The sequence below is a fragment of the Myxocyprinus asiaticus genome, chromosome 6, assembly GCF_019703515.2.
Source record: "Myxocyprinus asiaticus isolate MX2 ecotype Aquarium Trade chromosome 6, UBuf_Myxa_2, whole genome shotgun sequence".
Lineage (NCBI taxonomy): Eukaryota > Metazoa > Chordata > Actinopteri > Cypriniformes > Catostomidae > Myxocyprinus > Myxocyprinus asiaticus.
Genome location: NC_059349.1, coordinates 3,224,608 through 3,238,123, shown reverse-complemented (window position 1 = coordinate 3,238,123; position 13,516 = coordinate 3,224,608). Strand labels below are relative to the sequence as shown.

At 38.9% G+C, this 13,516-nt stretch overlaps 1 protein-coding gene and 1 long non-coding RNA gene across 2 annotated transcripts in view; one reads left to right on the top strand and one right to left on the bottom strand.

Annotated features, from left to right (window-relative positions):
* Window positions 1–333, top strand: part of LOC127443003 (uncharacterized) — a 62,723-nt gene extending 62,390 nt beyond the window's left edge. Inside the window, exon 3 of the long non-coding RNA XR_007897582.1 lies at window positions 228–333. This is a non-coding gene — a long non-coding RNA (uncharacterized LOC127443003). The remainder of the gene's footprint in view (window positions 1–227) is intronic.
* Window positions 1–13,516, bottom strand: part of LOC127442946 (gastrula zinc finger protein XlCGF7.1-like) — an 898,889-nt gene that overhangs the window by 641,029 nt on the left and 244,344 nt on the right. The window lies entirely within an intron of this gene.

The following is a 13,516-nucleotide window of genomic DNA, read 5'->3' as shown; positions in this document are numbered from 1 at the left end:
AGGTTTGCTGATCATACATGTTTGGTATCATTCAAGAGGTCTCAGTGCACCTGGTAAAATGGTCTCATTCCCTTTCAACAAAGTCAAATCACAAGTAAGATTTAAGAACTTAGTCAAATACAGTATTCTATCAGGGGGTATGACCCCTCCAAGGTCTCACACAGAGACCAGATGCTGTATGCAGATTAGGTGCATTCTTTGTAAACATCAAACAACCTACTCAAAAGGTCAACTTACAACTCCCTAAATTGTAAACCAAATCCTAAATAACATCAAACACACACATCTGAAATAACAATGGAATCGTTTGGTACTTAAGGAAGGATGGCAGAGAAGCTCGGAGAATCTGTAAGCCAGATCTCGCATGCTTTACCATTTGCATGTAGTTTGTCTCTACCAGGTATTTCTTAATATTGATAAATGTTTGAAGGAATCTGTAAGCCAGATCTCCCATGCTGTAACGCTGCATGTAGTTTATATTTATCAAAGTCTCTCTGTAGCCAGAAGATCCACACAGTAAACACTGTGTAGTTTTTTCTCTACCAGGTAATTGCAATTTGTATTTCTTATGTTTGGTAAATGTTTGAATGGAATGCAACTTTATATTATAATGCTTGGTTCACTGATAGCTTTGAGTTTGATTTATTATTTTAATTGGATTGTTTGAATGTATTACTATTACCTGGTAAATAAATTGTTATTATGATTCATTCTGAAGGACTGTTTTCTAGTATATTTCTTATGAAATACAAATCTATGGTCAGAGTTGGCTTAATTAAGCTACTTCAGAAGTAACCCATTAGTTAAGTATGTACTAAAAGGGTAAACGGCGAACCGAGAATCTATAATAGAACTTAGCCAAGTAGAATTAAATGGGAATACTAAGAGTAGGACCGAGAATCTGTAAAACAGAACTTAATTGACTGGGGCTAAACGGTGAGTTGAGAATCTATATGAACTTAGTCTAAAACTTACTAATATCTGAAACTGATGAACTTGTAGTTAAAAAGGACCTGTGTCCGGCCAGCACAGGACCCAAATAACATTGAAATAACAAATGCAGTCTAAAAGCAAGAATTACTAAAATTCAGAGCATAGATAAATCAACGAGGTTTTTCATAATAGGAGTCAGATGAAAAAGAAAAGAATTGATAAGATTAATAAAACATGGAACTCAAATCAAATAATCAAAGTATTATTTAATGTCGCGCACGATAAGACATAACACGCAGGAGACTTTCAGCCATGCCATTGGCTGCCATCCTTGGACCAGTGGGTGACTTCCCCCTTACAGTCCTGTGACACAGCAGTCAAATCAACAGACTCAATTTGTTCGGGAACCGTGGGTTCACTCTGAAAGACATGGGAGCTAACAGTAGCGGCCACTGTCTTAACCTCTGTAATCCCTCTGGGCAAACTAGTCACAAATACACTGCTCAAAGTACCTACCAGCAGGCCGGGATACAACAATGCATCCACAGTGCCTACATTAACCACGGGTATGTGAACAGTGCCTCGAATCACTGGTACTAGGGCTGGAGACGCCAGCAACCCTGCAGGGAGGCCCGAATCAAGAGGTTCAAACAGCACAGCCTCACCAGAATACAGTTCAGCACACATTGCTGCTACGATTTGCATCATGGCGCCCGAAACGCGACACGCCCTATGACCTCGTACCCTTACCTTACTCACTGGCCCAGGGGTTTGTGCATTAATTTGGCGGCAATGCTGTAAGGCCTGCATTACAACACTAGGAGCTTCGGATACTAAAAAAGGTAGATTAAAGAGGGTTGAGCCATGCTGCCCAAAAAGTTCCTGGTAACACCGACTAAGGACATTCATCCCTAAACACCGGGAACTTGAGCGCACAACAACCAGGAGGGTCCTTGACCACCAACACTCCGCAACCTAATACTACTCTACCACACAAATCAATATCCAGCTCAATGTATCCTATATAGGGAATAGCAAGACCATTAGTCTCCCTGAGCTGCAACCACTGACAACGTCGCAGGCGATCCTGCCCCCATGGTTCAAAATTCTTAAGGAAACAGCTTTTAGTTATTGTAGACACCATAGAACCAGTGTCGATTAAGCAAGGGATTGGAATCCCCCCAATACAAACCAGAAGATGAGGGCACAATGACATTAAATATGGCCCGGAACCAACATCATTTAACATACCTGAGCCAATAGGCCCCCCAACCGAGCTGTGGCTCTGCAATTCTGTGGGGACTAGTTTTCCGAAGGCTGACGGGCCTGACGCCGCCCATCCACAGGCAAAGGCGATGATAGGGGAGCTACCAATTGAGGACGCGGAGAAACACGTTTTAATCACATTCTCGAGGAAAATAGCCCGGCTGTTGACAATGTCTGCAAATTACAGAGCCATAACGAGAGGATCGATTATGCGAGCGGGACTCTTGGAACAGAGCGAAACTCTGAGTAAGCTGATTTAGCTGATTTTGTTGTGCTTTCAACATTTCTTTCAATTCGCCCATTTCAGAGGTTGTCGAAGGACCACATGCAGCAGAAGGTGATTCTCCCTGAACTCCATACTGAATACCATAAGACAATGGGATGGATTGACTACGACCCCTCGCACCCCCAGGCATCCCTTCTCGTTCCAATCTAATCGCTTCACTATGCACCTACATTTACATTTATTCATTTGGCGGACGCTTTTATCCAAAGTGACTTACAAAAGAGGAAAACATAAGCGATTCATCTTAAGGAGACAGTGGTATGAAAAGTGCCGTATTACAAAGTTTCACTAGCATCAGAATAGTATTCAAAACAGAAAGTGCAACAGGAATTGTTTTTTTTTTTTAACGACTGGTTAAGTGCTCATGGAAAAGATGTGTTTTTAGTCATTTTTTGAAGACAGAAAGTGAGTCAGCTTCATGGATGGAGTTGGGAAGGTTGTTCCACCAATGTGGTATGATGAAGCTGAAAGTCCGGGAAAGTGTTTTGGTGCCTCTGTGTTGGTACAACAAGGTGACGTTCCTTAGCTGACCGCAGGCTTCTAGTGGGTGCATAGCTCTGCATAAATGATTTTAGGTATGCTGGAGCAGACCCAGTGACTGTTCTGTATGCCAGCATCAGAGCCTTGAATTTGATACGTGCATCAACTGGCAGCCAGTGGAGAGAGACAAGGAGTGGTGTAACATGCGCTCTCTTTGGTTCATTAAAGACCAGACGTGCTGCTGCATTCTGGATCATTTGCAGGGGTCTAATTGCACATGCAGGGAGGCCTGCAATGAGAACGTTACAGTAGTCCAGTCTAGTTATGACAAGTGACTGGACAAGAAGTTGTGTGGCATGTTCAGAGAGAAATGGTCTTATCTTCCTGATATTGTAGAGTGTAAATCTACATGATCTTGCGGTCTTTGAGATGTGGTCTGTGAAATTTAGTCTGTTATCGATGGTTACCCCTAGATTTCTGACAGATTTGGAAGACGTTACTGTAGTTGCACCCAGCTGCACGGTGATGTGTTCAACAGCAGGGCTGGCTGGAAAGACAAGGAGTTCAGTCTTGGCTGGGTTGAGTTGCAGGTGGTGCTCCATCCAGGACGAGATGTCTACCAGGCAGGCAGAAATTCGAGTAGTCACTGTGGTGTCGTTGGGCTGGAAAGTAGAGTTGCGTGTTATCAGCATAGCAATGGTAAGAGAAACCATGTGCCTGAATGATGTGTCCCAGTGATGTTGTGTATATAGAGAAGAGAAGTGGCCCAAGCACTGATCCCTGAGGTACCCCAGTAAGTAGCTGATGAGGCTTGGATGCCTCACCTCTCCAGGCTATCTTGAAGGACCTACCTGAGAGATAGGAGTTAAACCAGTCAAGCACAATTCCTGTGATGCCCAGCGAGGAGAGGGTAGAGAGTAAGATCTGATGGTTGACTGTGTCAAAGGCTGCAGAAAGGTCCAGCAGAATCAGGACGGATGATCTGGATTCAGCTTTCACCCGTCTCAGCGACTCAGTGACAGACAGCAGGGCAGTCTCGTGGAGTGTCCACTTTTGAAACCTGACTGATTGTCATCTTATCACCTCTAATAATGTAACTGTTGGTTGGCAACATAATAACTGTTTGAGTTCTCGGCGAAGAGCACTATCAATTATGTGCTCTACAAATTGATCACGCAATAAAATGGGTGCATTCAACGCAACGACAGATTGTTGTTCAACTTTTTTCATGAGGCCCATTAAGGCAAGGGAAAATTCTAACAGAGTCTTCCCTTCCAGTTGCTTTCTTGAAAGACTCTTGCAAGGCCACGAGACGCGGAACACCCATACACCTCATGCAACGTGGCAAAAATTTTCCCCGGGTCCCTCAGTTCACTATCAGGATGGTACCGGATCTCCTCCCGTGCCTCTCCCTCTAGGTGGTCAAACAAAAAGAAGGCCTGATCAAAATTGGACAAATGGCAAATACGAATACAAGCTTGAGCCTCCTCAATCCATTCGCTAATGCCTGACTTGCCATTAAACTTGGGGCACTTTCTGTCCTTAGGTACAAAAACAAATCACTCAGGCAAGTCAGCACCAACCGATTGAGACTGGGCCATAGCAGGCAAAGCACCAGGCTCACACATGTTCTTGACGCAGCTTTTTGTTATCTGCTTTCAATTGCGCCACCAACTCCCTAAGCTGCTGGAGATCCTCCTCCATAATAATAATTTCCACATACCCCAAATTAAGAAGCCACCCAGGGAAAACACAATCAGAGAGCACGGACACTCGATTTACCCTCCTGTCAAACGGGCGCTGCTGTTTTGCTTCTAAGGGGAGAAAAAAAAGAAAAAGAAGAATAGAACACACACAAAACCATTTTAAATACCAATCCAAAATCTCCATCAATTAGCACCCACGAGTCCGCCCAAAATATGGAACATCCTGCCGACTGCGCCACTTTGTGGCATAGGAGGGTACAAGGAATTCACACTCCAAGGTTAAACTAACGATTACGCCACCCAGGGACTTCCGCCCTGGGAATTCACAAGCGAAGACCAATAAGGCCACACAAGTCCCAGTCCCATTAACAGGGCAGGAGATGCAGGTGTACAAAATAATGTTTTTTTTTTTTTTTATTACACAAGAGTCTAAAACATTTATTGCCCTATGCAATGGGCACAACACACAAGTAGCAAATAGTAAAAAAGTGATACAGCACTGAGACAATATATTATTAAAATGTCCAATTATCACAACATCTTCAGTATTGAGTTGACAGAAAACCAAGAAAAGAAAAACACAATTATGAGACTGAGGCTTGCCAGCAAGAAGTAGGCTGAATGTATTATCAACAACCAAAAATTAAAACAAACACAAAATCCCCTCACACACGTGCACGCATTCCAAATCAATGGTGATTCACAGCACAGCACAAAAGGGAAAATGAAACACCGCCACCAACAGTCCAACCCCCTGCTCTTCAGGCCTCAGCTCCTGTAACAAATCAAAACACAGACACAAAAATGAATAAAAGTTCCCCACACAATTAACAAAGAAAATAAGTCCTAAAGAAAATTATTTTTAAACAAAAATAACATACAGAATGCAATATTGCTCAACGAGCATTACAGACATACATAAACACAAAATAGGAAAAAGCTCAAAAGCACTTAAAACACTAATTCAAACCGCATGGGCTGAAACCGCAACTTAGCTTAGAGGAGCCAAACAGGATACTGTGACTTCCAAAAACCCAAAGCTGGCATTTAATACACACACTGGCCATCATAACTGAAAGACAAGAAATCATTAAGCGTACAGAGAAACACTGGCTATAGATAGCAATCAGCAGCTCCATTTGCGGTCAAAAACTGTTCCAAATTAAACTAAGCTAACAAAACAATGCAAAATGAAACTAAGTAAAGCAAAACAGCAGCATCTTAAAGACAGTGAGTTCCCGGCAATGGGACTCTCTTTGAGAACACACTCAGATCGCCAGGAGCGTGAGGAAACGTCAAGCACAGATCAACACCGAACAAATCAGAAATACACTATGGATGGTCAGCGATCAATGGCTGCCAATGGCAGAAAACAAAGGCTCGCCAAACCCCACTCTCTGACAATGATGTGTAACACCGAAAAAAGGCGGTTACTCAATAACAGTTCCTGGTGGAAGAACGTGATCTATATATACACTCTTTCCCCAACACTAATAAGCCATTGGGAGATCAAACAATGCTGCCCGACTGATTAATCATCAGGAAGAGGAGGTGGAGTTACTACTTACCCTGCCACACTAGGAACGCCGGTAAAAAGGCATACTATCGCGGTCCTTTGGGATACATCGATGGCCATTTAATTTAATCTGCAAATAACAGCATGGACTGATTATTCTCATGAAGTTAAGATGAGGCTATGAGTAGTGAGATCTGAATGTGAAATTGCTACCTGCCAGAGCATCAGTTTACATTTTTCTTTTGCTTCTGTATCAAACTTCGATAGCTGGTGTTGTTATATCCCCAGCAGTGATTCTTTATTGTGCTTGTTAATATTGATATTGTTCTATGTTTCAGCTCAATGGCTGTATTTCTTTTTTTCGCTAAATGTTAGGGGTCTAAGAGATAGTACAAAAAGAAATTTTGGTTTTGTAAAGAGAGGAAAGCTCATTGTACTCTTCTGCAGGAAATGCATTCAAGTGGCAAGAATTAACAATTGAAGAGCTTGATTCTGCTGTCATGTGTTTGTCATTAGATAAATCACCTGGCAGATGGTCTTACCTCAGAATTTTTTTGTCATTTTTGGGGTCTATTAAGGGAATTTCTTTTTGCGGCTTTTCAGGAAATATCTAAGAATTCGGTCCTACCTAGCTCAATGAGACAAGGATTAATCATGCTTATTCCCAAACCGGAGAAGGACCCTAGATTGTTGGACAATTTACGACCTATAACTTTGTTAAATAATGACTATAAACTGTTAACCCATATATATAATAATCGCTTGAAACTTGGTTTATCTAAAGTTATTGGGGAGACACAAACTGGATTTATTAGAGGCCGATCTATACATAATAATATTCAACTGGTTTTAGACTTGCTAGAGTATAACAAAGAAATAGAAGAAGATGGGATTATTTTATTTTTAGATTTCTATAAAGCATCTGATATGCTGGATCATTCTTTTATTTTTAAATGTTTACAAATGTATGGGTTTGTTGAAAATTTCCGTAAGGTTATTCAGTTGTTCTACACAGGTGCTAATTGCTCAGTTGCCTTGCCAACAGGTACTTCACTTAGATTTGACATCAAAAGAGGGGTTTAACAAGGTTGCCCCATCTCACCCTCATTATTTATTATGGCTACAGAGATGTTGGCCATTCTTATAAAAAACTCAAATATTGAAAGACTACATGTGTTTGGACATCAAATTGTGATTAGTCAATTGGCGGACAATACAACTTTATTTTTAAAAGCTCTTGATCAGATTCCCAAAGCAATTGAAATAATTATTTTTCCAAATTTTCAGGTTTAAAACTTAATATTGGTAAATGTGAAATTATCACAATAAATGAATGCTCCCTTGAAGCTGCATATAATATCCCAGTCAACTCGAGTGTTAAATATTTAGGTATACACATTTCCAAGGATGAGGCTATCAAGGAAAAGCAAAATATATGGAATAGATGGAATGAATGCAAAGGTAGACTTGATGTATGGATGCAAAGGGATTTATCTATTTTTGAAAGGATTTATTTAACTAAAATGGAGAGTCTTGCCAGGTGCATTTACCCTGCATCTTGCCTCTCTATTTCCAATTTAAGACCATTAATCAAATTAATTTTAATTTTATATGGAGAATGCGTGTACACTACATTAAGCACAATTTACACAAGATTACGAGAATGGTGGATTACAAGCCTTTGATTTTCAGTGTATAAATGGCATGTTGAAGATCAAATGGTTACATTTTTTTTATAACTAATGAAAATAGTTTTTGGTTTAGCATTCCCAAAGGTATATTTAGGAGATTGGGTGGAATTGATTTCCTATTAAAATGTGACTTTATTATTTCAAAACTTCCAGTCAAATTATCTTCTTTTCACCAACAGATTTTGCTATATTGGAAGTTATTATATAATCACAATTTTACCCCACATAGGACCCCCATTTGGAATAACAGATTTGTTTTATCCAGATATAAGTCTCTATGTATTATTGATTAGCTCAAAAAGGTTATCTAGTCTGTAGTTCACTTAATGGATGATGATGGGAATCTGTTAACTTTCAAAGATTTCTGTGCTAAATGCAACCTATATTGTGAACACAAACAATTTGAACATATTATAAATGCCATTCCAAAAAGTTCTATTCACTTAGTATGAAACACCTTTGTTCACTAGATGGCTCATGCGAACCCCCATTCCTTCTCTTTGATGGTAACGACCTAATGATAATGCTTCCCAACAAACATATTCATTCTTCCTTTAATTCTAAATTGTATCCTATGATAAACCAACTGCAAAAAAATTGCGAATCCAGTATATTAGTTTTCCAGTGGCTCCTAAAGCAAAGGAAACTCACTTTAAAATATTTAATGGTATATATCCTTCAAGTTAATTTTTAAAACTTCGATTTAACTTTGACCATAATACTTGTACTTTCTGTCAAATTGACAGACACAATAGTATCCAGCTGCAGCCCCGCAGTGCACACATTTCAGGACACACACTCCAGGCCACACATCTCAGGCCGGAAGTGAGGGGCGGAGTTATTTAAACATAACATAGCAGAGAGCAAGGTGAGTTGTCTGTAATGTGTCTGTCATTATGTGGATAACAATTTACTTACAGGTGCATCTCAATAAATTAGAATGTTGTGGAAAAGTTCATTTATTTCAGTAATTCAACTCAAATTGTGAAACTCGTGTATTAAATAAATTCAATGCACACAGACTGAAGTAGCTTAAGTCTTTGGTTCTTTTAATTGTGATGATTTTGGCTCACATTTAACAAAAACCCACCAATTCACTATCTCAAAAAATTAGAATACATCATAAGACCAATAAAAAAAACATTTTTAGTCAATTGTTGGCCTTCTGGAAAGTATGTTCATTTACTGTATATGTACTCAATACTTGGTAGGGGCTCCTTTTGCTTTAATTACTGCCTCAATTCGGCGTGGCATGGAGGTGATCAGTTTGTGGCACTGCTGTGGTGGTATGGAAGCCCAGGTTTCTTTGACAGTGGCCTTCAGCTCATCTGCATTTTTTGGTCTCTTGTTTCTCATTTTCCTCTTGACAATACCCCATAGATTCTCTATGGGGTTCAGGTCTGATGAGTTTGCTGGCCAGTCAAGCACACCAACACCATGGTCATTTAACCAACTTTTGGTGCTTTTGGCAGTGTGGGCTGGTGCCAAATCCTGCTGGAAAATGAAATCAGCATCTTTAAAAAGCTGGTCAGCAGAAGGAAGCATGAAGTGCTCCAAAATTTCTTGGTAAACGGGTGCAGTGACTTTGCTTTTCAAAAAACACAATGGACCAACACCAGCAGATGACATTGCACCCCAAATCATCACAGACTGTGGAAACTTAACACTGGACTTCAAGCAACTTGGGCTATGAGCTTCTCCACCCTTCCTCCAGACTCTAGGACCTTGGTTTCCAAATGAAATACAAAACTTGCTCTCATCTGAAAAGAGGACTTTGGACCACTGGGCAACAGTCCAGTTCTTCTTCTCCTTAGCCCAGGTAAGACGCCTCTGACGTTGTCTGTGGTTCAGGAGTGGCTTAACAAGAGGAATACTGTAGCCAAATTCCTTGACATGTCTGTGTGTGGTGGCTCTTGATGCCTTGACCCCAGCCTCAGTCCATTCCTGGTGAAATTCACCCAAATTCTTGAATCGATTTTGCTCGACAATCCTCAAAAGGCTGCGGTTCTCTCGGTTGATTGTGCATCTTTTTCTTCCACACTTTTTCCTTCCACTCAACTTTCTGTTAACATGCTTGGATACAGCACTCTGTGAACAGCCAGCTTCTTTGGCAATGAATGTTTGTGGCTTACCCTCCTTGTGAAGGGTGTCAATGATTGTCTTCTGGACAACTGTCAGATCAGCAGTCTTCCCCATGATTGTGTAGTCTAGTGAACCAAACTGAGAGACCATTTTGAAGGCTCAGGAAACCTTTGCAGGTGTTTTGAGTTGATTAGCTGATTGGCATGTCACCATATTCTAATTTTTTGAGATAGTGAGTTGGTGGGTTTTTGTTAAATGTGAGCCAAAATCATCACAATTAAAAGAACCAAAGACTTAAACTACTTCAGTCTGTGTGCATTGAATTTATTTAATACACGAGTTTCACAATTTGAGTTGAATTACTGAAATAAATGAACTTTTCCACGACATTCTAATTTATTGAGATGCACCTGTATATATTAAGTTGTGTTTATCTTCGAAATACCGATTATGTGCATGTCTTTCACATTTTATTATTGAAGCTTAAAATTTTTGTATATCGTTTTCAGTATATTTCAGCGGACAGTTCGATTACTTCGATTTAGTGTTGTAAATGGGCTTTGCGATGAAGCCACTTTTATGTTTTGTATTTGTTATTTTTAATATATGTAATACTTCGTTCTTATTCTATTATATTTATTGATTATGGGTTTATGGTACGTTACTCTAGTCCGCTTTAAGTTTGTCAAAGTTGAGATAATATTTGTGTTATTCATTTTTCATTTCATCCTTTGTAGAGACATACTAGAATTCAGAGAGGTAAAGAATTACCTCAACTGCAACCGTGCAAAACATGTTGCTGCCTTTACCACTGCCCTTATTGTAATATATTTAAGCTAACCAGACTGAACAAATTAAAATTACATCTCCAGAGCCATTCCAGCAAGGCAGTTGTCCGTGAAGGTTTGAATATCTTGAGCTGTTTGTTTAATATATGTATTGTAGCATAATACTTGACTAATGTAATGATTTATTTGTTTTAGACTTCACCATACATAGATGTGGACTAGGCTGTAGACCAGTCTGTCTTTAAGCTTGACTGGGCCGTGAAGACAGACAACCCAGATGAGACAATTGCTGTATTTGGTAACACTGTCCTGAAAAAGAAAGATTTCTGGACTCTGGGTCTCATTGAGCAGTTGGAAGCAACAGTGAGTCGACATATATTAACTTAGAAACAAATGTCACTGACTGTTTAACTGTAACAGTTTTCTTTCAAACATATTTGCAGATTGCAAACAGCTGTCTTGAGGTGATTGCATTGGTGGCTAAGGAACAGGAATGTTTTATTTAAGCTGCTCTTCAGAAATAGCTGGAGACATAATTGTCTGACATGTTTACACTTATGCAGTGGTATGTCATGTTGTAGGGAATGGATGTGTGGACAGCTAATGCATATGTTGTGGTTACCTGGTTACCTCCAAATAATGTGGACCACAAAGTAACAATACATTCACAGAAGTGACAAATTTAATTATAAACTGACTGAATACCTTTTTAATCAAAATGTATTTTGAAATTATCTATAGGATGACATTGCATTCAAAGATTAAATTGTCTTTCCTGCTTGGAGGCCAGGACACTGGATGTTGTGTGTAAGTTATTTGGAATTTGGTACTAAATGTAACTTGGCAGTGTTGTCTGTAAATTGGCTGCATTTGTCTTGTCACAATACAGAATTACCATTGCACCATTCAAACCTAATATCACTGTATTTTCCAGGTCATGAAACCGAAAGATAGACAAATGTACTTCTTAGATTCAACCAATCCCTATGGGTTGGATGATGAGCGATATGTGCACATTTTCAGGTTGCTTACGTAAATAAACATAGATGTGAAAATGTTCATGGCTTGCTGTTCATGGCTCACTGTTCATGGCTCACTGTTCATGGTTCTCTGTTCAAGGTTCTCTGTTCAAGGTTTGCCTTCAATTGTGTATAAAGCTTACTTAATGGTTATTTGTATGTTTACATGATGTTCTGAATTTGCAAGCTGTGACAATTGTTTTATTCTCTGAAAGACCCAGTAACTGGGGGCTACTGTTTTTGCGTGGATTCATTGATTCATACGAATTTTGTATGTTAAAATAATCCATTAAAAAAAAATGTAAAAAAAATTGCCCCATTTTAACTATGCATTTAATTTTTTCTTGAAATTTTTTTTTTTTTTTTTTTTTTTTTCAGTATGCTCTACACGTTGTCTTGGGAGCCCCCTTTGATTTTACATCTGTAAGTAATTACCAGCTCAAGTAATTGGAGTTCATGCTGTTTTTGCAGTTGATATTTAAAGATTTCTCTATATTTCTTTCTTAAAGCATGACCTGCCAAATATAAGGAGATGGTGGGCACTAATTCTTCTGGAGAACTTTGGGGTTTTCTCTGAAAGGTATCTCCTTATTTCCCTCCAGCTCACACTACATTGCACCCTATTCCAACCAATACTAATTAAACCAAAAGAAATGTATGTTACAGGACAGAAAACCTCCAAAAGACTACAAGCTACGACCAAGGAGAGCTACCTGGAGAACAAGCTACACCAAGCAGCTGTGAGGTATTTGTCAGCATATATGTGTTGTTGCAAATATTACATTTATATAAAATATAAAAATTTGTATTATTCTTTAACTTTTTCTAATGAAGGAACTCTGCATAATCAGACACTCAAAATTGGCTGTAAAATGGATTCATGCCAACAGATGTGTTCAGGGGCCCCGTGGAAGAGCCCCTTTTCCTCCATATGGAAGAGGAGGACAAGAAAATGGCCTTCCAAAATCTTCTGACACAAGTGGAAGGTTACAGAGAGCCATTTACATTTTGCTTTACATTCAGGGAAGATATGGAGTCTTTTTTTGTCTGAATGCCATGACAAAATGGGACTGAGAGTATACTGTTCTTTTAAAGAGTATTAAGTTGATAATTTGCTATTTATTATTTCTGTTAAAAGTGTACTTCTGTTTAAGTTTTAAATTATAATTTTAGTTATATTTTTGTTGTTGAAATGTCTTTTTATATGAGTACATGTTGCACATTTTTCTTTTAATGTTTATTTTGAATTTCAAAATATTAAGTATATTTTACATTAAATGTCCATTCTCTGTGTCTTTAAGTGTTTCAAAATGAACAAACTAAATATCTCAGAATAGCCTACAGTCAAATGTAATATACTATGCAATATTACATTAGTTAAATACACTGATCAAAATGAATATCAATAAATAATCAGATTATGTATTTTTAGTCATTCAGGTATTGTTATTAAATATTGTACATATAAATTCGATCAAAATCCATGTTAAAATAGCTCGTATTACATCTAACAAAAGAAAATTATGCTACAAAATTGTAGGTGGCGCGACTCTAATAAGACCAGATCCGCCATAAACCATATATGGTTCGCCTTCACTTCCGGCCTGAGACTTGTGGCCTGGATTGTGTGTCCTAAAACGTGTGTGGTGCTGCTGTAGCTGGATCTCTAGAGACAACTGATCACCTCTTCTTTTATTGTATGCATTCAAATATTTTCTGGGAAAATATGTCCTATTGGTTGGAGACAAA